This window comes from Macaca thibetana, chromosome 19 (genome assembly GCF_024542745.1).
Source record: "Macaca thibetana thibetana isolate TM-01 chromosome 19, ASM2454274v1, whole genome shotgun sequence".
Lineage (NCBI taxonomy): Eukaryota > Metazoa > Chordata > Mammalia > Primates > Cercopithecidae > Macaca > Macaca thibetana.
In genome coordinates this window covers 48,172,869-48,196,041 of record NC_065596.1, presented here as the reverse complement: position 1 = coordinate 48,196,041, position 23,173 = coordinate 48,172,869, and the positions used below count along the sequence as shown (strand labels likewise).

The window sequence follows — 23,173 nt, the reverse complement described above, 5'->3', positions numbered from 1 at the left end:
GTGGTTTTTTTCTAGGTGGTGGGATTTGGGAAGGATTATATATTTTCTAAATTTTATCACTGCAGTTTTCTGCATTGTTCGAGTTCTTTAAAATGAACAAAACGGCTTGTTTTCACACATCCAAATGCTGAGCCGCCACGCACCTAGGATGCCCCATGGAAGCCGAAGCCGCACCTCCCACATGGCCCCTCTGGCCAGCCAGGCACCTCAGATGAGAGTTGCACCCAGGCCAGCACCAGCAGCTTAGCTGCCAATAGTGGCACCCACCTCTGCAGTTGGCTCTCCTGCTGCTGTGCCACAGCAGGCAGGTCTGAGGGCCCAGATGGCAACCACTGCAGCTGACTTGGCTGTGGGCTCTGCTGTGGGACACACACTGGGCCATGCCATCACCAGGGGCTTCAGTGGAGGAAGTAATGCTGAGCCTGTAAGGCCTGACATCACTTACCGGTAGCCTCAGGGAACCCAGTCGGCACAGCGGCCTTGCTCTGTGAGACCAGTTTTTGGAGGATGCTCAGAACCAGGGTGACAGAAAGCTCTGTGAGGGTTCCAGTGAGGTGCTGAAACACTGCAGACTTGCAAACAGATTGGCCTGATCATGAAGGTCAAATTGGAGTAATGAAAAATCAGCTCTCACAACCAAGTTAATTTAGCATAAAAATATAATTGGTAGTGAAGGTATAAACTCGGGAGGCTGAGGCAGGAGAACTGTCCGGCCACTGCACTCCAGCCTGGGCGACAAAGCGAACCATCAGTTAAACCTCTCCTTGTCATTCATAGCTTCCTCGCTTTAGAATTGAAATGGAAGAATTGAAATGGGTGTTCTTACTGTGTAGAATTTCGTTAAGGTCATGTAGAATTTGGGGCCAGGCAAATGTTTGTGTAGCCTCCTTAAACTAGCTGTTATGATTTTATTCTTTGTGAGTTAATTAGAATAAAGTCATTTTCTTCCAAAAATAAAAATGAAAATGAAATGAACTAAATGAAAAATGTAATATCATTGTCATCAAACCAACAGTGATTTTTCTTTAAAACAAAAAAAAAAGATTTAAAGTAAATATGCAAAAATGTTAGCGGCTGGCTGGGTGAGGTGGCTCATGCCTGTAATCCCAGCACTTTGGGAGGCCGAAGAGGGTGGATCACCTGAGGTCAGGAGTTCAAGACCAGCCTGGCCCAAAACAGCAAAAGCCTATCTCTACTAAAAATACAAAAAATTAGCCAGGAGTGGTGGTGGGTGCCTGTAATCCCAGCTTCTTGAGAAGTTGAGACAGGAGAATTGCTTAATCCCGGGAGGCGGAGGTTGCAGTGAGCAGAGATCATGCCATTGCACACCAACCTGGGTGACAGAGCGAGACAACCGTCTCAGAAAAAAAAAAAAAAAAAAAGAAAGAAAGTTAGCAGTGATTGGTTCTCAGTGATAGGAATGTGGATGGTTGTTGTTTTCTTTTTTTTTTTTTTTTTTTTTTTTTGAGATGGAGTCTCGCTCTGTCACCAGACTAGAGTGCAGTGGTGGGATCTCGGCTCACTGCAACCTCTGCCTCCTGAGTTCAAGTGATTTTCCTGCCTTAGCCTCCCAAGCAGCTAGGATTACAGGCATGTGCCACCAAGCCCTGCTAATTTTTGTATTTTTAGTAAAGACAGGGTTTCACCATGTTGGCCAGGCTGGTCCCAAACTCCTGACCTCGCTATCCTCCTGCCTCACCCTCCCAAAGTGCTGGGATTTACAGGCGTGAGCCACCGTGCCTAGCCAAAAAAAATTTTTTTCATCACAAGAAAGAAAACACTTGAAGTTGGGCTACAGAGGAAAGACTTCAGGGAAGACAGAAGATGAAGCTGAATACGGCCGTGAAAAATGAATAGGATTCATAAAAGCACAAAGAATGAGAAAGGTCGCAAAAGCTCAAGTAGACTAGTTTTGCTGAAGAAACTACGGTTTAGTGAATAATTAGAAGGAAGCCTCAACACAGAATGAGGTCAACTCAAGGAGGACCATTAATGCCAGGATGAGAAGTCTGAGATTTATTTTATGGGCCATGAGAGCCACTTGAAAAGATTTAATGCAGGTCTTTCACATGATTAATGCGGTATTTTAGGAAGACCACACTGGCATAGTATGAGCCCAGATGTGGGCAGGCTGTCACTAAACCCCTCAGTCTCCCTCTAGGATGCCTTTTTTAAAAATAAAAAACTAAAAAATAATAACATAAACTTTGGGAACAGAGTTATCCTCCAACAACAGCTGCTGGATGAACATCTCCATGACATTCACTGCTGCACATTCCTTGTTTAATTGGAAGAGACCACAGATGACCAAATCATAGGGTGACACATTCAAGCCCTGCTTTGTGATGAAACTAAACAAGACAGGGCTTACTCAGGGTAACCACAGGACAAGCAGGAGGAACTTTCCACTCTGCTCCCTGTTTCCTACATCCAGACAAACTGCCAGCATCTCTAGTCCACCTCATTTTGTTCTAGTCAAGTCCATTTTTGTTGTTGTTGTTGTTGTTGTTGAGATGGAGTCTCACTCTGTCACCTAGACTGGAGTGCGGTGGCGCGATCTCAGCTCACTGCAACCTCCGCCTCCTGAGTTCACGACATTCTCCTGCCTCAACCTCCCGAGTAGCTGGGACTACAGGTGCCACCACCACGCCCGGCTAATTTTTTGTATTTTTAGTAGAGACGGGGTTTCACTGTGTTAGCCAGGATGGCCTCGATCTCCTGACCTCGTGATCCACCCGCCTTGGCCTCCCAAAGTGCTGGGATTATAGGCATGAGCCACTGCGACCGGCCCTTTTTTTTTTTTTTTTTTTTTTTTTTTTTTTTAAGAAAGAGAGAGACAAGGTCTGACTCTGTTGCCTAGACTGGAGTGCAGTGGCGAGATCTTAGCTCACTGCCAGCCTCTACCTCCTGGGTGCAAGCAATCCTCCAGCCTCATCCTCCTGAGTAGCTGCCTCCCTAGTAGTGTACCACCATGCCCTGCTAAGTTTTTAATTTTCTTGTAGAGATGTTGCCGAAGCTGGCTTTGAACTCCTGGGTTTAAGCAATCCTCCCACCTTAGTCTCTGTAATCCCAGCGTGCTGGGATCACAGGCATGAGCCACCACACCCTGCCTAATTTGTTAAATTTTTTATGAGCTCTGTGAGCATAATGTAAATATCCCAATGCTCGTCCTTATCCTCTCCATGTACCTGCCATCGGTGTTCAGGCTATTAGGTCCTAGGACTTTGGGGCTTCCTACCCTTTTGCTTTGCCTCTCTTTGCCTGTGGTATCTATGGTCATCTCTGCAGATTGGACACAATCAATTATATTAGTCCGTTCTCATGCTGCTTTGAAGAAATACCCGAGACGAGGTCATTTATAAAGAAACGACGCACAGTTTAATTGACTCACAGTTCTGCATGGCTGAGGAAGCCTCAAGAAACTTACAATCATGGAGGAAGGTGCCTTTTCATAGCGCTGCAGGAGAGAGAATGAGAGCAAGCAGGGAAAACGCCAGTTGCTTATAAAACCATCAGATCGGCCGGGTACGGTGCCTCATGCCTGTAATCCCAGCACTTTGGGAGGCCAAGGCGGGCAGATCACAAGGTCAAGAGATCAAGACTATCCTGGCCAACATGGTGAAACCCCATCTCTACTAAAAGTACAAAAATTAGCTGGGCATGGTGGTGCACACCTGTAGTCCCACCTACTCGGGAGGGTGAGGCAGGAGAATTGCTTGGACCTAGAAAGCGGAGGTTGCAGTGAGCCGAGATTGCACCTCTGCACTCCAGCCTGGCAACAGAGCGAGACTCCATCTCAAAAAAAAAAATCAGATCCCGTGAGATTCACTCATTATCCCAAGAACAGTATGGGGGAAACCATCCCCATGATCCAATTACCTCCACCTAGTCCCACCTTTGACATGTGGGTGGGACGTTTGCAATTCAGTGTGAGATTTGGGTGGGGACACAGGGCCAAACTATATCACCAGTTATTGGCATCTTGGCCTGTACTCGTTACCTTTTAGGGCTTTGTGTCCTGGGGCAGATGCCACAGAAAGACTGCTGAAATGCTTATTTTTACCCCTCAAAACACTGTAAACACAGGAGTGAGGCTGTGCAGACTCTTCTATTCTCCACCAAAGTGTTCTACACATCATCATCTTGGGAAAGAAGCTTAATTCACACAGGCTCTCATTCTGTGCTTGGCATAAAATATACCCAGCAGCAGAAAACCAGGAGACTAACACTCAGTCTCAGAATTCTCTTCGTTTGGTTAAACACTCTGAAAGATGTAACAGGGCATGATATATCTTCCAGATCAAATATTATCAAGATCTCTTAATATCCCAAATAAAATCCTTTGGAAGGAAAGAAACTAATATTTGTAAGGCGTATCTTGTGTATCAGACCTTCTTCTAAGCAGTTTCCATATATTGCTTATTTAATCTTCAAAACAACCCTTTAGATGGGTATTTTTGTTTGTTGGTTGGTTTTTATTTGAGACAGGGTGTTACTCTGTCACCCAGGCTGGAATGTAATGATGCCATCATAGCTCACTGTAGCCTCAACCTCCCAACCTCCCCAGCCCAAGTCATCCTCCCAGCTCAGCCTCCCAAGCAGCTGGAATGACAGGTATGAGCCACCAATCAGGCTATTTTTTAAATTTTTTGTAGAGATACTGCCCAGAGTGGTCTCAGACTCCTAGGCTCAAGCAATCCTCCCACCTCAGCCTCCCAGAGTGCTAGGATTATAGGCATGGCACTGGCCTCCAATCTAATTTGATTATTTCGACAAAAGCAATACTGTGGAAAACCAACTAGCAGTAACTGCTAAAATTAAACATATACATACCTTACGACCCAGAAATTTTACTTCTGCCGGGGCCTAGTGGTGCATGCCTGTAATTCTAGCACTTTGGGAGGCTGAAGTGGGAGGATCACTTGAGCCCAGGAGCTGGAGGCTACATTTTGAGCTATGATCACACCACTGCACTCTAGCCTGGGCAGCAGAGTAAGACCCTGTCTCAAAAAAAATGTTTTTAATGTAAAAAGATTGTGTGAAATCTTTGGGATTTGCTCATGCACTCACACATTACATTTTATGGGGTTCACACAAATTAAACTGAGTACTAGTACAATTATTTGATAAAAATCTATTTTATTGGCCAGGCACGGTGGCTCAAGCCCATAATCTCAGCACTTTGGGAGGCCTGAAGCAGGCAGATAACCTGAGGTCAGGAGTTCGACCCAGCCTGGCCAACACGGTGAAACCCTGTCTCTGCTAAAAAATACAAAATTATCTGGGTGTGGTGGGCGCCTGTAATCCCAGCTACTCGGGAGGCTGAGGCAGGAGAATCCCTTAAATCCGGGAGGCGGAGGTTGAGCCAAGATCGCGCCACTGCACTCCAGCCTAGGCAACAAGAGTGTAACTCTGTCTAATATATATATATATTTTTTATTTGTTTTGCATCAAGAAAAAAATACGAAAATATACCTTTATTGTAGCAATCTAATGCAGGTGTCCTTTAAAACTATCTTTCATTTCCAGATGGGACTTGGGAATTTCTTTGTTTTATTTTTTACATAGGTTATCTTTCACAAACTCGGGGAGGAACAACTGTTTTTTAACCAAAAACTACTCACCCAGGAAGAAGCAAACTGCCCTAGTGCTGCATCTATTTTGCAATAATGCCCCTGAAGCGCGCACGACGGTGCAGGGTAGGCGTCCCGCTCCTGACGGGACTCTGGGCACGGTCCTAAATTTGCAAAAGGACCCAGGGAGGATAAACCCACTCGACACTGGCAATGCCCCCACCTTCTCCGGCTGCAAACTGAACCCAGCAGCCGAGCCTCCCCTCGGAAGCGGGGCGAGGGGGTGTGACCGCGGCTGGGGCAGGGCTAGGTGCCGGGCCGCGCCCACCGAACCTAGGGCCGGGGTCCCCCGCCCACCTCACTGCGCCTGCGCCCGAGGGCGCGGGGCAGGCTGGGAAGTCCTGTTACGGTGGTGGTTGGCGGCTCGGTGGGTCACCTGTTGGGCTGCTCGCACGTTTGTCGCGGCTCCTGGATGCCTCCTTGGCCGCCTGGCCTGTTCCGGCCCTCTCATCCACCCAGCCTTCCCGGCCCCTGCCCCTGCCCCGGACCCTCCTGCGCGCCCCTCCAGCTGCCTGTGTGCTACCCCAGCAACCGGCCCGGGGTCTCACCGGCGCCGTCAGGTCCTCGGGAACGTGCTTCAGGTCACAGATCCAAGAAGAGCTAGGGGCTGGAATTGAGTCGGGCTGCCTGCCACCATTCCACGTTGCGTGTCACACCTGGCCGAATGCCCTGTGCTTCGCCTAAATTCGCCTGAATGTTCACTGTTTCTTTTTATTTTATTTCTTTCTTTTTTTTTTCCCCCTTAATGCAAGGTCTTAGTAGCCCAGGCTGGAGTAGAGTGGCGTGATCAGAGCTAGCTCACTGGAGCTTTGAACTCCTGGGGCTCAAGTCATCCTCCCGCCTCAGACTCCCAAATAGCTGAGACTACAGGCGCAGGCCACCACACCCGGCTAATTATGACATTTTTTGTCGAGGGGGCGGTCTCACTATGTTGCACAGGCTGATCTCCAACTCCTGGGCTCAAAAGATCTCTCACCTCGGCCTGTAAAAGTGCTGAGATTACCGGCGTGAGCCACCGTAGTCGGCCTGTTCACTATTCTTTCTGTCTGTCTGTCTGTCTGTCTGTCTGTCTGTCTTTTCTTGGAGGCAGAGTCTCGCTCTGTTGCCCAGGCTGGAATGCAGTGGCGCAGTCTCGGCACACTGCAACCTCTGCCTCCCGGGTTCAAGTGATTCTCCTCAGGTGGGATTACAGGTGCCTGCCACCACGCCTGTCTAATTTTTGTACTTTTAGTAGAAACAAGAGTTTTGCCATAATGGCCAGACTGGGCTTGAACTCCTGACCTCAAGTGATTCACCCTCCTCGGCCTCCCTAAGTGCTGGGATTACAGGTGTGAGCCACTGCACCCGGCCTATTCACTATTTCTTAATCCCTGCCAGGGCGGTATTATCTTTGCAGCTGAGAGTTCTAAGTGACTTGACAAAGGACACCAGCGCAACTTCAATAGCAAAGCCTGGACCATTTCCACCACCACGTGTGTGGCCTCTGTGTTCTTTCCCACACCTTTGAAAATTTTAAACAGCCTCATTGAAGTGCTGGTGTAAAGCCTGTACATATTTAAAGCATACAGTTTGCCTTTTACATATGTGTGTTTACATCCCTGAAACCACTACCACAATCAAGAGAATGAACATATCCATCACCCCCAAAAATTTCCTTCTACCCGTTTATAACCCTTCCTCCCAGTCACAGCTTGCCATATCGGTTCCTCAGATAACCGTGAATCTGCTTTTGGTCACTGTGGATTAGTTTGCATCCTATAGAATTGTATGTTAAGGAATCATATACTATCTGCTTTTTCTCAGGGTAGAGGACAGTTACCGAGGCCAAGAGGTCCCTTCGTGATGAGCATAGAGGCCAATACTATGGCATGAGGTTTTGAGAAAAGGAAAGCTTTATTGCCTGTTGACCAGCAAGGAGACAGGAGGCCAGATCAAGTCTATCTCGCCATGCTAGCCTTAAGGCAGAACATTTAGTAAGAAGGTTTAGGGGATGAGTTAGGAATTTACAGGTGGAAAGAAAGGGGAGGTCTGGGAAGTCCTTGGGCATGCACAGTTGCCTCTGGATGGGTTGCATGTGCAAATCCAGGATGCGAGAGTTAGTATGGAACATGCTGTGGCAGTTCAGCCTGTGATGTTAGCAGCCTCTTTCTGCAGACTCCAGTTGGCCATATTGGTTCCAACTGATTTCAGCCAGTTTCATTCCCTTATAATTAAAGGGAGTTCCCGCAACATGTTTCTTTTCGTATCTGCCATCGTGTAAGCTCCAAGAATTCCTGGCCAGGTGCAATGGCTCAAGCCTGTAATCCCAGCACTTTGGGAGGCTGAGGCAGGTGGATCACCTGCCTCGATCAGGAGTTTGAGACCAGCTGACCAACATGGTGAAATCCATTGTCTCTACTAACAATACAAAGATTAGCTGGGCATAGTGGCAAGCGCCTATAATCCCACCTGCTCCGGAGGCTGAGGCAGGAGAATTTCTTGAACCCGGGAGAAGGTTGCAGTGAACTGAGATCACACCACTGCACTCCAGCCTAGGGGATGGAGCAAAATTCTATCTCAAAAAAAAACCTGTTAGTCACCCGTTTCTTTAACCCTTTGGGGCACGGTTTGACTTCTGAGTTCTTTGCTTGCAAAATAATTAGACATCCTGTTATCAAGAAAGTATGGCCAGATAAAACTGGTCTGGAAGTTACACAGTCAAGCTTAATTAACTATTTTGAAATTCATCCATGTTGCTGAGTAGATCAGTAGTTCATTTTTTGTCATTGCTGAGTAGAATTCCATTGTATTGATATACTGCAATTTTTGAAATCCATTCCTCCGTTGTTCACTTTTCAGTTTCTGGCTGTAACAAACAAAGCTTCTATCAACATGGGTGTGCCAGTCTTTGTATGAATGCACGCCTTTATTTGGATTAATAGCTAGCAGTGAAATGGTTGTGTCAAACAGTAGGTGTATGTTCAACTTTTTAAGAAACTGCCAAACTGTTTTTCAGATGAGATCAGGTGTGTTTAGGGTGATATGGCTGTAGACCCAAACTATTTTTCAAAATGGTTGTTCCAGACTGGGCATGGTGGCCCATGCCTGTAATCTCAGCACCTTGGAGGGCCAAGGTGGGTAGATCACCTGAGGTCAGGAGTTGAAGACCAGCCTGGCCAACAGGGCAAAACCCCATCTCTACTAAAAGTACAAAAATTAGCTGGGCATGATGTCAGGCGCCTGTAATCCCAGCTACTCGGGAGGCTGAGGCAGGAGAATCGCTTGAACCAGGAGGAGGAGGTTGCGGTGAGCTGAGATCATGCCACTGCACTCCAGCCTGGGCGACAGAGTGAGACTCATCTCAAAAAAAAAAAAAGAAAAACACAAAGTGGTTGTTCCATTTCACATTCCCACCAGAAGTGAATGAGAGTTCTAGATCCATATGTCCAACACTTGTTAGACATTCTAAAAGTATGTAGTGGTATCTTGCTGTAGGTTTTTTACTTATCTAATGACATTAAGCATCCTTGACTCGGTATGGTGGCACACACTTGTAATCCCAGTACTTTGGGAGGCAGAGGCGAGAGGATTGCTCGAGCTCAGAAGTTCGAGACCAGCCTGGGCAACATGGCGAAGCCACTTCTCTATTTTTTTTTTTTTATTTTTAATACAAAAAAATTTATACCAAGCACTTTGGGATGCCAAAGTGGGCAGATGGTTTGAGCCCAGGAGTTCAAGACCAACCTGGGCAACATGTCAAAACCCCATCTCTACAAAAGTAATACAAAAATTAGCTGGGTGTGGTGGTCTGAGCCCATAGTCCCAGCTACTGGGGAGACTGAAATGGGAGGATTACTTGAGCCCAGGAGGTGGAGGTTGCAGTAAGCCAAGATCGCACGACTGCACTCCAGTCTGGGTGACACAGTGAGACCGTGTCTCAAAAAATATATACATATAAAATTTTTAAAAGACATTAAACATCCTTTCATGAGCTTATTTGCCATTCATATATATTTTTTGGTGAAATGTGAATTCAAATATTTTGCCCATTTTTAAAATGAGGTTCTTTATTACTATTCATAAAAATCTGAGTATGTCTTTTCAGATATGTGTTTCATTTTTTTTTTTTTTTTTTTTTTTTTTTTTTTTTGAGACAGGGTTTCGCTCTGTCACCCAGCCTGGAGTGCAGTGGTGCAATCACGGCCCACTGCAGTCTCAACCTCCCAGGCTCAATCGATCCTCCCACCTCAACCTCCTGAGTAACTGAGAATACAGGTGCAAGCCACCACACCCAGCTAATTTTTGTACTTTTTGTAGAGACAGGGTTTCGCCACGTTACCCAAGCTGGTCTCAAACTCCTGGGTTCAAGCAATCTGCCTGCCTCAGCCTCCCAAAATGCTGGGATTACAGGTGTGAACCACTGCACCCGGCCCTTATAAATATGGCCTTCATAAATAATATCCTTTTATTCTCTTAAAAGCATATTTCAAAAGCATTCTTAATTTTGATAAAGTTTAATTTGTCAAATTTTTTTGAGACGGAATCTCGCTCTTTCTCCCAGGCTGGAGTGCAGTGGTGTGATCTGGGCTCACTGCAGCCTTTACCACCCGGGTTCCAGTGATTCTCCTGCCTCAGCCTCTCAAGTAGCAGGGATTACAGGCACGCACTGCCGCGCCTAGCTAATTTTTGTAATTTTTTTAGAGACAGGGTTTCAACATGTTGGCCAGGCTAGTCTCCAACTCCTAACCTCAGGCAATGCATCCACCACGGCTTCCCAAAGTGATTTGTCAATATTTTAATTTGTAGCTTGTGCCTTTAGTGTCCTATCTAACAAATATTTGCCTAACCCAAAGATTTTCTCCTGTATTATATTTTTCTCTTGAACTTTTATAGTTCTAAATTTTAGAATTACATCCATGATCTACTATGTTAATTTTTATATATAGTGTGAGATATGGGTCAAAGTTAACTTTTTGCATATAGATATCCAATTATTTCAGCCATTTGTTGAAAAGATTATTTTTTTTCTGAATTACCTTTGCCACTTTGTTGAAAATTAATTGATCACATAAATGTGAGTTTCTTATGAAATCTCCATTCTGCTCATTAACCTATTTATGTGTCTTGACACTGATGGCACATGGTCTTGATTATCATAGCTTTATAGTAAGTCTTGAAATCAGATAGGTTTTGTTTGTTTGTTTGTTTTTGAGATGGAGTTTCGCTCTTGTTGCCCAGGCTGGAGTGCAATGGCGCAATCTTGGCTCACTGCTACCTCTGCCTCCCAGGTTCAAGCGATTCTCCTGCCTCAGCCTCCCAAGTAGCTGGGATTACAGGCACACACCACCACGCCCAGCTAATTTTTTGTATTTTTAGTAGAGACGGGGTTTCACCATGTTGGCCAGGCTGGTCTTGAACTCCTGAGTTCAGGTGATCTGCCCGCCTAGGCCTCCCAAAGTGCTGAGATTACAGGCGTGAGCCACTGCACCCAGCCGAGATCAGATAGTTTTAATCTTCCAACTATTTTTTTCTCAAAGTTGTTTTGGCTACTCCATGTCCTTTGCATTTCTAAATGAATCTTAGAATCAGCTTATCTAGTTCAACAAAAAGAGCCTACTGGGATTTGACCGAAATTCCAGTGAATCTGAAGATCAATATAGGAAAATTAACACCTTAAAAATATGGTCTTTCAAACTCTATGGATGTGGTATATATTTCCATTTACTTAGATATCCTGTAATTTCTCTCAGAAATGTTTTGTACTTTTCATGAGCAGGCCTTGTACATCTTTGGTCAGATTCATTCCTAAGTGTATCATACTTTTGTGCTCTTTTAAATTGTTTTTTTGTGTGTGTGTTTTAGAAACAGAGTCTCATCTGTCACCTGGCTGGAGTGCAGTGGCATGATCATAGCTCACTGACACCTCAAACTCCCGGCCACAAGCAATCCTCCTGCCTCAGCCTCCCAGAGTGATGGGATTACAGGCATGAGCCACTGTGTCCAGACTATTTTTAATTTTTTAATTTAAAACTTATTTAAATTTTTTAATTTAATTAAAATATATTTTAAATTTTTAGTTTTTTGCCAATATATAGAAACATAATTGATTTTTGTCTGTTGATCTTGTATCCTGAACATTTGCTAAACTCACTTATTAGAGTAGCTTTTTATACATTCTATAGGATGTTCCATGTAGACAATCATGTCAGCTGTGAATAAAGACCATTCTCTTCTTCCTTTCCGGTCTGGATGCCTTTTATTTCTTTTTCTTGCCTATTGCACTGGTTTGAACCTGCAATACAATTCAATGGAGGGATGGGTGGTCTTTTCACTAAATGAGTGTGGGTCAATTAGATATTCATATAAAAAAGTGAATCTTATAAACCAAATAGTATCTGAGACAGGTCTCCATCAATTTAGAAGTTTATTTTTCCAAGGACCTGAGAGAGGTCTGTGCATTTCTCCAAAGATGACTTTAAAGGCTTCAGTATTTAAAGGGAAAAAGCAGGCGGGAGGGAATGGTTACATTACTAAATCCACATGTTGCAAAAGAAAAAGAGCGCATAGGGGAGTGAACAGTCAATCATGTTATTAGTCTCCTGCTCAGTAAATCAGCACTTTACATAAGATAAGGTGAACATAGCATAACTACCTGTGGAGATCTTCAACCTTTTATCCACAGCTCTCTGCTTAGGAACGAAAGGAAAGTTAGGTTCTTGCCTGATTCAGCTTTCAGCTTAATTTTTTCTCCTTTTTGCATAGTGAATTTTTTTTTCTGTGTACTCTCACAGAATGGAATGGCATAGTGAATTGGGGTCCTGAGTTTCTATTTTTCTTTCACAACCTTTACCCCTACCTAACACCAAACACAAAATTTAATTTGAGAAGCATCATCGACCTCAATGTGAAAGGCAAACCAAGAACACTATTAAAGAAAATATAACAGATCATGTTAATGTGTAAGCATAGGGAAAGGTTCCTTAAACAGGATGCAGATGCCAGTAACCATGAAAGATCAATAATTTATAGAATAACTTTCAGTTGTACATTAATTAGTAAAATGTGTGTACCTCAAAAAACACCATTAAGAAGGTGAAAAGGTAAGTGACAGGCCAGGAGAACATATTGTAAAACATGTATCAAAGAGCCCTAGAAATTGATAAGAAAAAGACTGACGACTAATTTTTCTTTTTTTCTTTTCTTTTCTTTTTTTTTGAGACAGAGTCTCACTCTGTCACCCAGGCTGGAGTGCAGTGGCACAATCTTGGCTCACTGCAACCTCTGTCTCCTGGGTTCAAGCGATTCTCCTGCCTCAGCCTCCCAAGTAGCTGGGACTACAGGCTCGTGCCACGACGCCCGGCTAATTTTTTGTATTTTTAGTAGAAACAGGTTTTACCGTGTTAGCCAGGATGGTCTCAATCTCCTGACCTCGTGGTCTGCCCGCCTCAGCCTCCCAAAGTGCTGGGATTACAGGCATTAGCCAGGCCCAGTTTTTTTAGAGGAGGGGAGGCGCACAGGCTTGCCCTGACCTTCACCAAAGAGGATAGCCACAGGCCAATAAGCAGAAGAAAAGGTGTTTAGCATCATTAGTCCATTTGCAAATTAAAACCAGGACAGAGATGCTGTTGCAGGTCATGTGGACCCCAAAATTGGGGCTTAATCCAAGAAGGTTCTTGGCTTTGCCCAGAAGAGAATTCAAGGGCAAGCTGATGGTGTTAGCAACCTTTCTTGAAGCAGCCGTGAATAACAGCAGCAGAGGGGCCGCTCCTTGCAGAGCAGGGCCACCCACAGGCAGTGTGCCCAGAGGAGCAGCTCAGAGGCAGTGCTGCAGTCACGCGTATACACACTTTTAATTATATGCAAATTAAGGGACAGATTATGCAGAGATTATTAGAAAAAGCGTGGTAACTTCTGGGCCATCAGGTCATTGCCATGGAAAGCGATGGCAATGAGCTGATGACTTCTGAGTGGTGCCATGGCAATGGTAAAGTGACAGAGCACACCACTAGGGGTGTCTTATGGAAAGATGCTTCTACTCAGTCCCTGTTTTAGCTAGTCCTCAATTTGGTCCAGTGTCCAAGTTCCACCTGCGGGGTCGAGTCCTGCTCCCTGTCACAACACCACTACAAACCAACATGCTCAACGCCACTATGATGGAAAACACACGGCATCTACCAAAGCTGAACATACTCTGTGATCTAGCAACTCCATTCTCAGTATAGATCCAACATGAGTGCTGTGTCCACCAAAACACATGTATGATAATGTTCATAGAAGTTTTATTCATAATAGCTAAAAGCTGGAAACAACTCAAACATCCATCAACAATAGAATGAGTAAATAGATTGTATCCACACAATGGAACACAGTCCTGTGCCACTTAACGATGGATATACTTTCTGAGGAAGGTGTCATTAGGTGATTTCATTATTATGCAAACCTCATAGTGCACTTACACAAACCTAAATGGCCTGGCCTTTACCCACCTATACTATATGGTATCATCTATTACTCCTACGCCCCTAAATTAATTGTACAGCATGTTACACTGTGGTCAACTGTTACACCGTAGTAGGTATTGGCCAGGTGCAGTGGCTCATGCCTGTAATCCCACTTTGGGAGGACAAGGCAGGTGGATTGCTTGAGGTCAGGCGTTGAAGACCAGCCTGACCAACATGGTGAAACCCTGTCTCTACTAAAAATACAAAAATTAGCTGGGCGTGATGGCGGGCGCCTGTAATCCCAGCTACTCAGGAGGCTGAGGCAGGAAAATCTCCTGAAGCCAGGAGGCAGAGATTGCAGTGAGCCGAGATCTATGCCACTGCACTCCAGCCTGGGCAACAGAGAGACACTCCATCTAAAAAAAAAAAAATTAAGTGTTTGTGTATCTAAACATAGAAAAAGTATAGTAAAAATATAATACAAAATATTTTTCAAAAGGTACATCTGTGCAGGACACTTACCGTGATGGAGCTTGTAGGACTGAAAGTTACTCCAGATGAGTGAGTGAATGAGTGGTGAGTGAACGTGAAGGCCTAAGACATTACTGTACACTACTCTCAACTTTATAAGCACTGTACACTTAGGCAACACCGAATTTATTTTTTAATGTTTTTATTTGTTCCATAATAAATTAATTTTAGCTTTCTGTAACTTTATAAGCTTTTTTAATGTTTGACTTTTGTACTCTTGTAGTAACACACCTTAACATATTGTACAGCTGCAAAAAACGTTTTCTTTATATCCTTATTCCATGAATTTTTTCTATTTTTATTTTTTTTATTTTTTTTTTTTTTTGAGACGGAGTCTCGCTTTGTCGCCCAGACTGGAGTGCAGTGGCCAGATCTCAGCTCACTGCAAGCTCAGCCTCCTGGGTTTACACCATTCTCCTGCCTCAGCCTCCCAAGGAGCTGGGACTACAGGCGCCCGCCACCTCGCCCGGCTAGTTTTTTGTATTTTTTAGTAGAGACGGGGTTTCACCGTGTTAGCCAGGATGGTCTCGATCTCCTGACCTCGTGATCTGCCCGTCTCGGCCTCCCAAAGTGCTGGGATTACAGGCTTGAGCCACTGCGCCCGGCCTTTTTTTTACTTTTTAAACTTTTTTGTTAAAAACTAAAACATAAACACACACATAAGCCCGGGTCTACACAAGGTCAGGATCATCAATATCATTGTCTTCCACCCTAACATCTCAGCCCACTAGAAGGTCTTCAGGGACAATAACATGCATGCAGCTGTCACCTCCTGTGATCATAATAATGCCTTCTGGATACTTCCTAAAGGACCTGCCTCAGGCTGCTTTCCAGTTAACCTTTTTTATATAAGTAGAAGGAGTACATTTGAAAACAACAATTGAAAGTATGAGCCAGGCACAGTGGTTCACACCTGTAATCCCAGCACTTTGGGAGGCCGAGGTTGGGCAGCTCACCTGAGGTCAGGAGTTCGAGACTAGCCTGGCCTACGTGGTGAAACCCCGTTTCTACTGAAAATACAAAACTTTAGCTGGGCGTGGTGGCAGGCACCTGTAATCCCAGCTACTTCGGAGGTTGAGGCAGGAGAACCGCTTGAACCGGGGAGGTGGAGGTTGCAGTGAGCCAAGAGTGTGCCACTGCACTCCAGCCTGGGCAACAAGAGCAAAATTCCATCTAAAAAAAAAAAAAAAAAGGATGATATAGTACATACAAATACAAAATGTTTATGAAAGAAATCCAAGACTTGAATAAATGAAAAGACATGCCATGTTCATGGACTATAAGACTCAACACAGTAGAGATGACAATCAGCCTGAAAATGATATACAGGTTTAATGCAATTCCAATTGCATTGTTACTGAAGATACCGTTTGCTAGAGGGCATGAAGCTTTTAAGTCGGCGCAGCTCATGCACCTGCTCAATGCAGATCTTGTCTTCTTGTACCTGAGCCCTCTGCTGAGTTAACTGCTACAAAGCTTCCTGCTGCTGGAATGCCTGATTCTGCCTTGCTGGTGTGTGTGATTCCTGCCATGAGTCCTTCTGAACAGGCCAGTTGAATCAATGTTTTTTGTCTGTTTTTGCTTTTGAGATGGAGTCTCGCTGCGTCACCCAGGCTGGAGTGCAGTGGCAAGATCTTGGCTAACTGCAACTTCCACCTCCTGAGTTCAAGCTATTCTCCTGCCTCACCCTCCCAAGTAGCTGGGACTACAAGTGCACGACATCACACCTGGCTAATTTTTTTTTTTTTTTGTTTGTTTTTTTTTTTTAGTAGAGATGAGGTTTCACCATGTTGGCCAGGCTGGTTTCAAACTCCCGACCTCAAGTGATCCGCCCACCTCGGCCTCCCACAGTTCTGGAATTACAGGTGTGAGCCGCTGCACCCGGCCCGTGAATCAGTGTTTAGTTGAATATAAGAAGACCCCGGTGGGCATTGCAGAGTGGTGGCAACAGTAAACTAGACTTTCAGTCCCTACATTTCATTTGGCCAAGGAACTATGAGATGACAGGGATAAGGAAGGAAATGTAGACGAGGCTTTGAATGCCTAGGTAACAGCGTCCATCTACCCAGCTCCTGGCATGGAAAGCTCTCCAGCCCATGATGGGGAGCAGATGTGGGTTGAAATGAAACCAAATTCATATTAAGAGGAGAAACTGCTCAGTGTTCATGAAGAGGATCCAGGTAGAAACCTACCTGTGGCCGGGCTGTGGGGACGGATTCATGTCTGGCTGGGATGGGTGTTGGAGATGGAAGGTGAAGACAATGGAATGATCCTGCAGACCCCGTTCTTGGGATGGGACTGCCACTTGACAAAGCAGGGGAACTGCCAGATTCACTCCAACTCCTCCAAACTCCAATTTATGAGGGAGAAACGTTTGGGAACCCCCAAGACCATATAGAGCTAAAGCAGACAGGCAGGGCTACAATGGCAACAGATTAGTAGGATTTGGTGAAATCCCATTAAAACGTTAAAGAAAGCTCTCCGAGTGTGGAAGGGGTAACCTAAACAGCATCCGTGAGTCTGAAAAGCTATGGGCTGAGGGTGCACCAGTCAACTGAACCCTGCATTGGAGTCGGACCAGTGTCCTCTGCCGCCATCTAGTGAAAATTCATAGGAATGTGGACATTTTCTAAAGTGACAGGAGATTTTTTTAAGCAGTCATAAATAATTGTTTATTTTAAAGGTCTAAGTCATACTTTAAGACTGGATAAAACCCTTCATTTACATATGGCAGACAGGGGGAAAATATACTTTTTATAAAATGCTTAAACAACTTTCACTGTAGTAAGTTGGTTTTGTTAAAAACTATCATGGGATATCGTTTATGTAAAATATCTAGGCCAGAAAATATATATATATATACACACACACATATGCCGGGCACAGTGGCTCACACCTGTAATCCCAGCACTTTGGGAGGCCAAGGCAGGTGGATCACTTGAGACCAGGAGTTTGAGACCAGCCTGGCCAATATAAAGAAACCCTGTCTCTACTTAAATAAATAAATAAATAAATAAATAAATAAATAAATAAAAAGCTGGATGTGGTGACACATGCCTGTTATCCCACCTACTCAGGAGACTGAGACATGAGAATCACTTGAAGTAAGAAGGAGATTGCAGTGAGCGGAGGTCGCACCACTGCACTGCAGCCTGGGTGACAGAACAAGACTCCATCAGAAAGGGAAGGGAAGGGAAGGGAAGTGGAGGGGAGGGGAGGGGAAGGGAGAGAGGAAGGAAGGAAGGAAGGAAGGAAGGAAGGAAGGAAGGAAGGAAGGAAGGAAGGAAGGGAGGGAGGGAGGGAGGGAGGGAGGAAGGAAAATGTTTAGAATTCACGGAATAAAAGGAGTATCGCATGCATAATAAAGACTAATTCGGTTGCCTAAAACTGTTTCAGTTGCCTAGCATATGGGATGACATCCCATTGGGGAATAGAAATAGAAATAAAATACAAATCCTGGTGATCACCGAAAGTACTAACTTGTTTTTTGTTGTTGTTGTTGTTGTTGTTGTTGTTTTTCTGAGACAGTCTCATTGTGGAACCCAGGCTGAAGCGCGGTGGTGTGATCATAGCTCACTGCAGCCTCAAACTCCTGGGCTCAAGCAGTTCTCCTGCCTCAGCCTCTCCAGTATCTGGGACTACAGGCGCACACCACCACGCCTGGCTAATTTTTTTGTAGAGACAGGGTCTCATCATGTTGCCCAGGCTGGTTTTGAACTCTTGGGCTCAGGCAATCCTCCTGCCTCAGCCTCCCAAAGTGCTGGGATTACAGGTGTGAGCTACCGCACCCAGCCTGAACTTGTCCTTTTTTGTCAAAGGTGTTAACCAAAGTCTTGGAGGTACACCATTGGCAAAAGTTTAACAAAATGCTTCTGCATGAGAATCTAACCTTAGGGTTATTTCCCTGAAAGTATGTGTCAACTACATTGCTAGGCAACTATTGCTTAGAGTCAAAATGATCATTGGTACCTGGTACCTGGAATCACCGGGTAGTTATATGTGGTGTTTATACCAGTTTTTGCTTTCTAAGTGTGGAATTCTTGTAACTGGGCATGTCCCTTGCAGAGACCCTGGAAGCTATGTTTATGGAATGGTTATGGGGTTGTCTCCTTTGGGGCACAAGGCTTTTAAATCAGGAATGCTGAAAGCAGTGGTTCGTGGCTATAATCCCAGCACTTTGGGAGGTTGAGGTAGGAGACTTGTTTGAGCCCAGGAGTTCAAGGCCAACATGGGAACATAGTGAGACTCCATCTCTACAAAAAAAAAAAAAATTAATTAGCCAGGTATGGAGGCATGCACTTGAGGTTCCAGCTACTTTGGAGGCTGAGGCAGGAGAAGCGCTTGAGTCCAGGAGTTAGAAGCTGCGATGAGCCACTATTGTGTCACTGCACTCCGGCCTAGGTGACAGAGTGAGACCCTGCCTCAAAATCATCAATGAATCCAGCATTTAGGGCAGCTCTCCTAAAGGCCCAATGTAGATCTCGCCTGTCTCGTTGTATCTACTGAGTGAACTGCACCAAGGACACTAGATTTGAGGAATGACTATCTGAAGGAAGCTGCCTTCGTGACAGCTGGGGCCCCCGCGCTTCATCCTTCTAAATACTCTGAATGTGACTCGTGGTCATCTCGTGAGTTTGAATAAGCCTAAGAAGACCACTAGTGGGGATTGCATCAGTTATATCAGCCAAAATGCTTTTTCTTTTCTTTTCTTTTGAGATGGAGTCTCAGTCTGTCTCCCAGGCTGGAGTGCAGTGGCCTGATCTCTGCTCACTGCAGCCTCTGCCTCCTGGGTTGAAGTTATTCTCGTGCCTCAGCCTCCCAAGTAGCTGGAATTACAGGTACCTGTCACCACACCCAGCTAATTTTTGTATTTTTGGTAGAGACACGGTTTTGCAATGTTGGCCAGGCTGGTCCCGAACTCCTGACCTCAAGTGATCTGCTGGCCTCAGCCTCCCAAAGTATTGGGATTACAGGCGTGAGCCACTGCGCCAGGGCCTCTTTTGTCTTCTTTAATTTGGAATGCTTCTTTAACTTTTTTTTTTTTTCCTTTCATGACATGGACATTTTGAAGAGAACAAGCCTATTGTTTCAGTAGAATGTCTTCAATTTCGCTTTGTCTGATGTTTCCTCATGGTCAGATTCTGGGCTGGGGCTTCCCCCACTTTAGGGAAGTCCACTCTGATACCCTCCCCCAGCCTTGCTCTCAAGTTCACAGCCAAGGGGTCAAGCCCATTGGAGCCTGCCCACTGCCACGTTCTGGAGGACAGGTTGGCAAATTTTTTCTCTAAAGGACCAGAGAGTGAATATTTTAGGATTTGCAGGCCACATGGTCTGTGTCACAATTTGACTTTGCCATTGTAGCCTGAAAGCAGCTAAAGATAATACATAAATGAATTAGCATGGCTATATTCCAATAAAGTTTTATTTACAAAAATCAAGTGAAGGGCCAGATTTGGCCCCTGACTCTAATCCATGTCCCAGTCCCCAAAACCTCCAGAATTCCATGCCCAAACAGCCTCCAGTTTGTTTCCAGGGTAGGCCTCTCTTTCCTGCATGCTGTATCCTGAGGGGCATTATATTGCCATGTGGGTGTATGTTTTCCCTAGACTAAGAGGTGACTGGGTTTTGTTTTGCTTTGTTTGAGATTGAGTCTGGCGCTGTCGCTCAGGCTGGAGTGCGGTGGCACGATTTCAGCTCACTGCAACCGCTGCCTCCCAGGTTCAAGTGATTCTCATGGCTTTGTCAGCCACTGCGCTCGGCCAAGGTGGCTGTTTTGAGGGCAGGTGTGGATACACAAGCTGAGGTGTCTGCAAGAGTGCAGGTGAAGACTTGGCACATTGCCAGGATCAAAGTATCCTCCCACCTCAGCCTCCCAAGTAGCCAAGACCAAAAAGGCATGTATCACCATGCCTGGCTAATTTTTTAAAAAATTTTTAGGCCAGTTGGGGTGCCTCGCGCCTGTAATCCCAGCTCTTTGGAAGGCCAAGGCTGGTGGATCACTTGAAATCAGGAGCTGAAGACCAACCTGGCCAACATGGTGAAACCCCATCTCTAATAAAAAATAATTTTAAAAAATAGCCTAGCGTGGTGGTGTGCACCTGTAGTCCTAGATACTCAGGAGGCTGAGGCAGGAAAATCACTTGAACCCAGGAGGTGGAGGTTGTAGTGAGCCGAGATCACGCCACTGCACTCCAACCTGGGCAACAGAGTGAAACTCCATCTCAAAATAAATAAATAAATAAAATAAAAATAATTGTTTGGGCCAGGCACAGTGGCTCACACCTATAATCCCATCACTTTGGGAGACTAAGGCAGGCAGATTGCTTGAGCCCAGGAGTCCAAGACCATCCTGGGCAACAAGGTAAAATTTTGTCCCTAAAAAAAATTTGCTTTACCTAGCTGGCACGGGCCAGGTGTGGTGGCTCACAGCCATTATCCCAGCACTCTGGGAGACCAAAGTGGGCAGATCACTTGAGGTCAGGAGTTCAAGACCAGCCTGGCCAACATAGTGAAACACTGCCTCTTCTAAAAATACAAAAATTAACTGGGCATGGTAGCACACGCCTATAATCCCAGCTACTTGGGAGGCTAAGGCAGGAGAGTTGCTTGAGCCTAGGAGGCAGAGGTTGCAGTGAGACAAGATTGCACCACTGGACTACAGCCTGGGTGACAGAGTGAGACTCCATCTTGAAAAAATAAAAAAAAAAATTTTAAAAAAAATTAGCCAACGTGGTGGTGCACACTTTCAGTCCCAGCTACTCGGGAGGCTGAGGTGAGAGGATTGCTTGAGTCTAGGAGCTCAACGCTGCAGTGAGCCGTGACTGCATCACTGCAGTCCACTCTGGGTGACACAGCAATACCCTGTTTGACAAAAAATAAATAAATAAATAAGTTTTTGTAGAGGCAGGGTCTGGCCATGCTGCCCAGGCTGGTCTGGAACTCTTGGGCTCAAGTGGTCCTCCCACCTCAGCCTCCCAAAGTGCTGGGATTATACGCGTGAGCCACCAGCCCAGCTACAATTCTAATTTTTCTTTCTTTTTTTTTTTTGAGATGAAGTCTCACTCTGTTGCCCCAGCTGGAGTGCAATGGTGCGATCCTGGCTCACTGCAACCTCCGCCTCCCGGGTTCAAACGACTCTCCCACTTCAGTTTCCCAAGTTGCTGGGACTACTGGTGCACGCCACCAGGCCCGACTAATTTTTGTATTTTTACTAGAGACAGTGTTTCACCATGTTGTCCAGGCTGGTCTCAAACTCCTAACCTCAGGTGATCTGCCCACCTTGCCCTCCCAAAGTGCTGGGATTACAGGAATGAACCACCACGCCTGGCCTAGAATTCTAATTTTTAGACATTTAGACGTATGATATATCATCTCCATTTGCACTTTGCACCTGCCCCACAATGCAAGGGGCAGCCTGTGTGAAAGCACAAACGTTTCTCAGAACAGTCTTAGCCAGGCTGGCCTGGTTCCCACAGATGTTCACCTGGGAAGGGAGTCGGCAGACTGGCTTCTACCTCCACATCTCCCCTGGGAGCGTCCGGAGCGATTCCCCGGCCATGCCTCCCAGCCTCCCCTTGCCTGCAGCCACTCAGCTCAGCACCGGGCCCCAGCCTTGGTGCTCAGCTTCTCAACAACAGAGCAGAGAAGACCCCAAACTGACCAGTTTCTCAGTCTTCCCACCCTCTACTTCTGGAATCTCTTTTCTTTTTTCGTCTTCTTTTTTTTCTTTTGTATACATTTAGGGGGTACAAGTACAGATTCCTTACATGCATATATTTCGTCATAGTGAAGTCTGGGCGTGTAGCATATCCATCACCTGAATAAAGAACAATGTACCCAACAGGTAATTCTTCAGCCCTCATCCCCCTTCCCACTCTCTCACCTTCTAGAGTCTCCAATGTCTGTTTTTCCACTCTGTATGTCCATATGCACCCATTGTTTAGCTCCCTCTTATAAGAACATGCAAGGCCAGGCACAGTGGCTCACGTCTGTAATCCTAGCACTTTGGAAGGCCGAGGCAGGCAGATCATGAGGTCAGGAGATAGAGACCAGACTGCCTAACATGTTGAAACCCTGTCTCTACTAAAAATTCAAAAAAAAAAAAAATTAGCTGGGCATGGTGGCGGGCACCTGTAGTCCCAGCTACTCAGGAGGCTGGAGAATGGTGTGAAACCAGGAGGCGGAGGTTGCAGTGAGCTGAGATGGCGCCACTGCACTCCAGCCTGGGCAAGAGAGTGAGACTCCATCTCAAAAGAAAAAAAAAAAAAAAAAAGATCATGCAGTATTTCACTTTCTGTTTCTGAGTTATTTCTGCTAGAACAATGGCCTCCAGGACAGGCATGGTGGCTCATGCCTGAAATCCTGTACTTTGGGAGGCCGAGGTAGGTGGATCGATCACCTGAAGTCAGGAGTTTAAGACCAGCCTGGCCAACATGGTGAAACCCTATCTCTACTAAAAATACAAAAATTAGCCGGGAGTGGTGGCAGGTGCCTGTAATCCCAGCTACTTGGGAGACTGAGGCAGGAGAATCACGTGAATCTGGGAAATGGAGGTTGCAATGAGCCAAGATCATGCCACTGCACTTCAGC

The 23,173-nt window shown here is 45.5% G+C and overlaps 1 protein-coding gene and 1 pseudogene across 1 annotated transcript in view; one reads left to right on the top strand and one right to left on the bottom strand.

The window, feature by feature from the left end:
• PEPD (peptidase D) overlaps positions 1-23,173 on the bottom strand; it is an 873,572-nt gene that overhangs the window by 759,161 nt on the left and 91,238 nt on the right. The gene's annotated exons all lie outside the window — the stretch shown is intronic.
• Positions 149-593, top strand: LOC126941800 (coiled-coil-helix-coiled-coil-helix domain-containing protein 2-like; annotated as a pseudogene).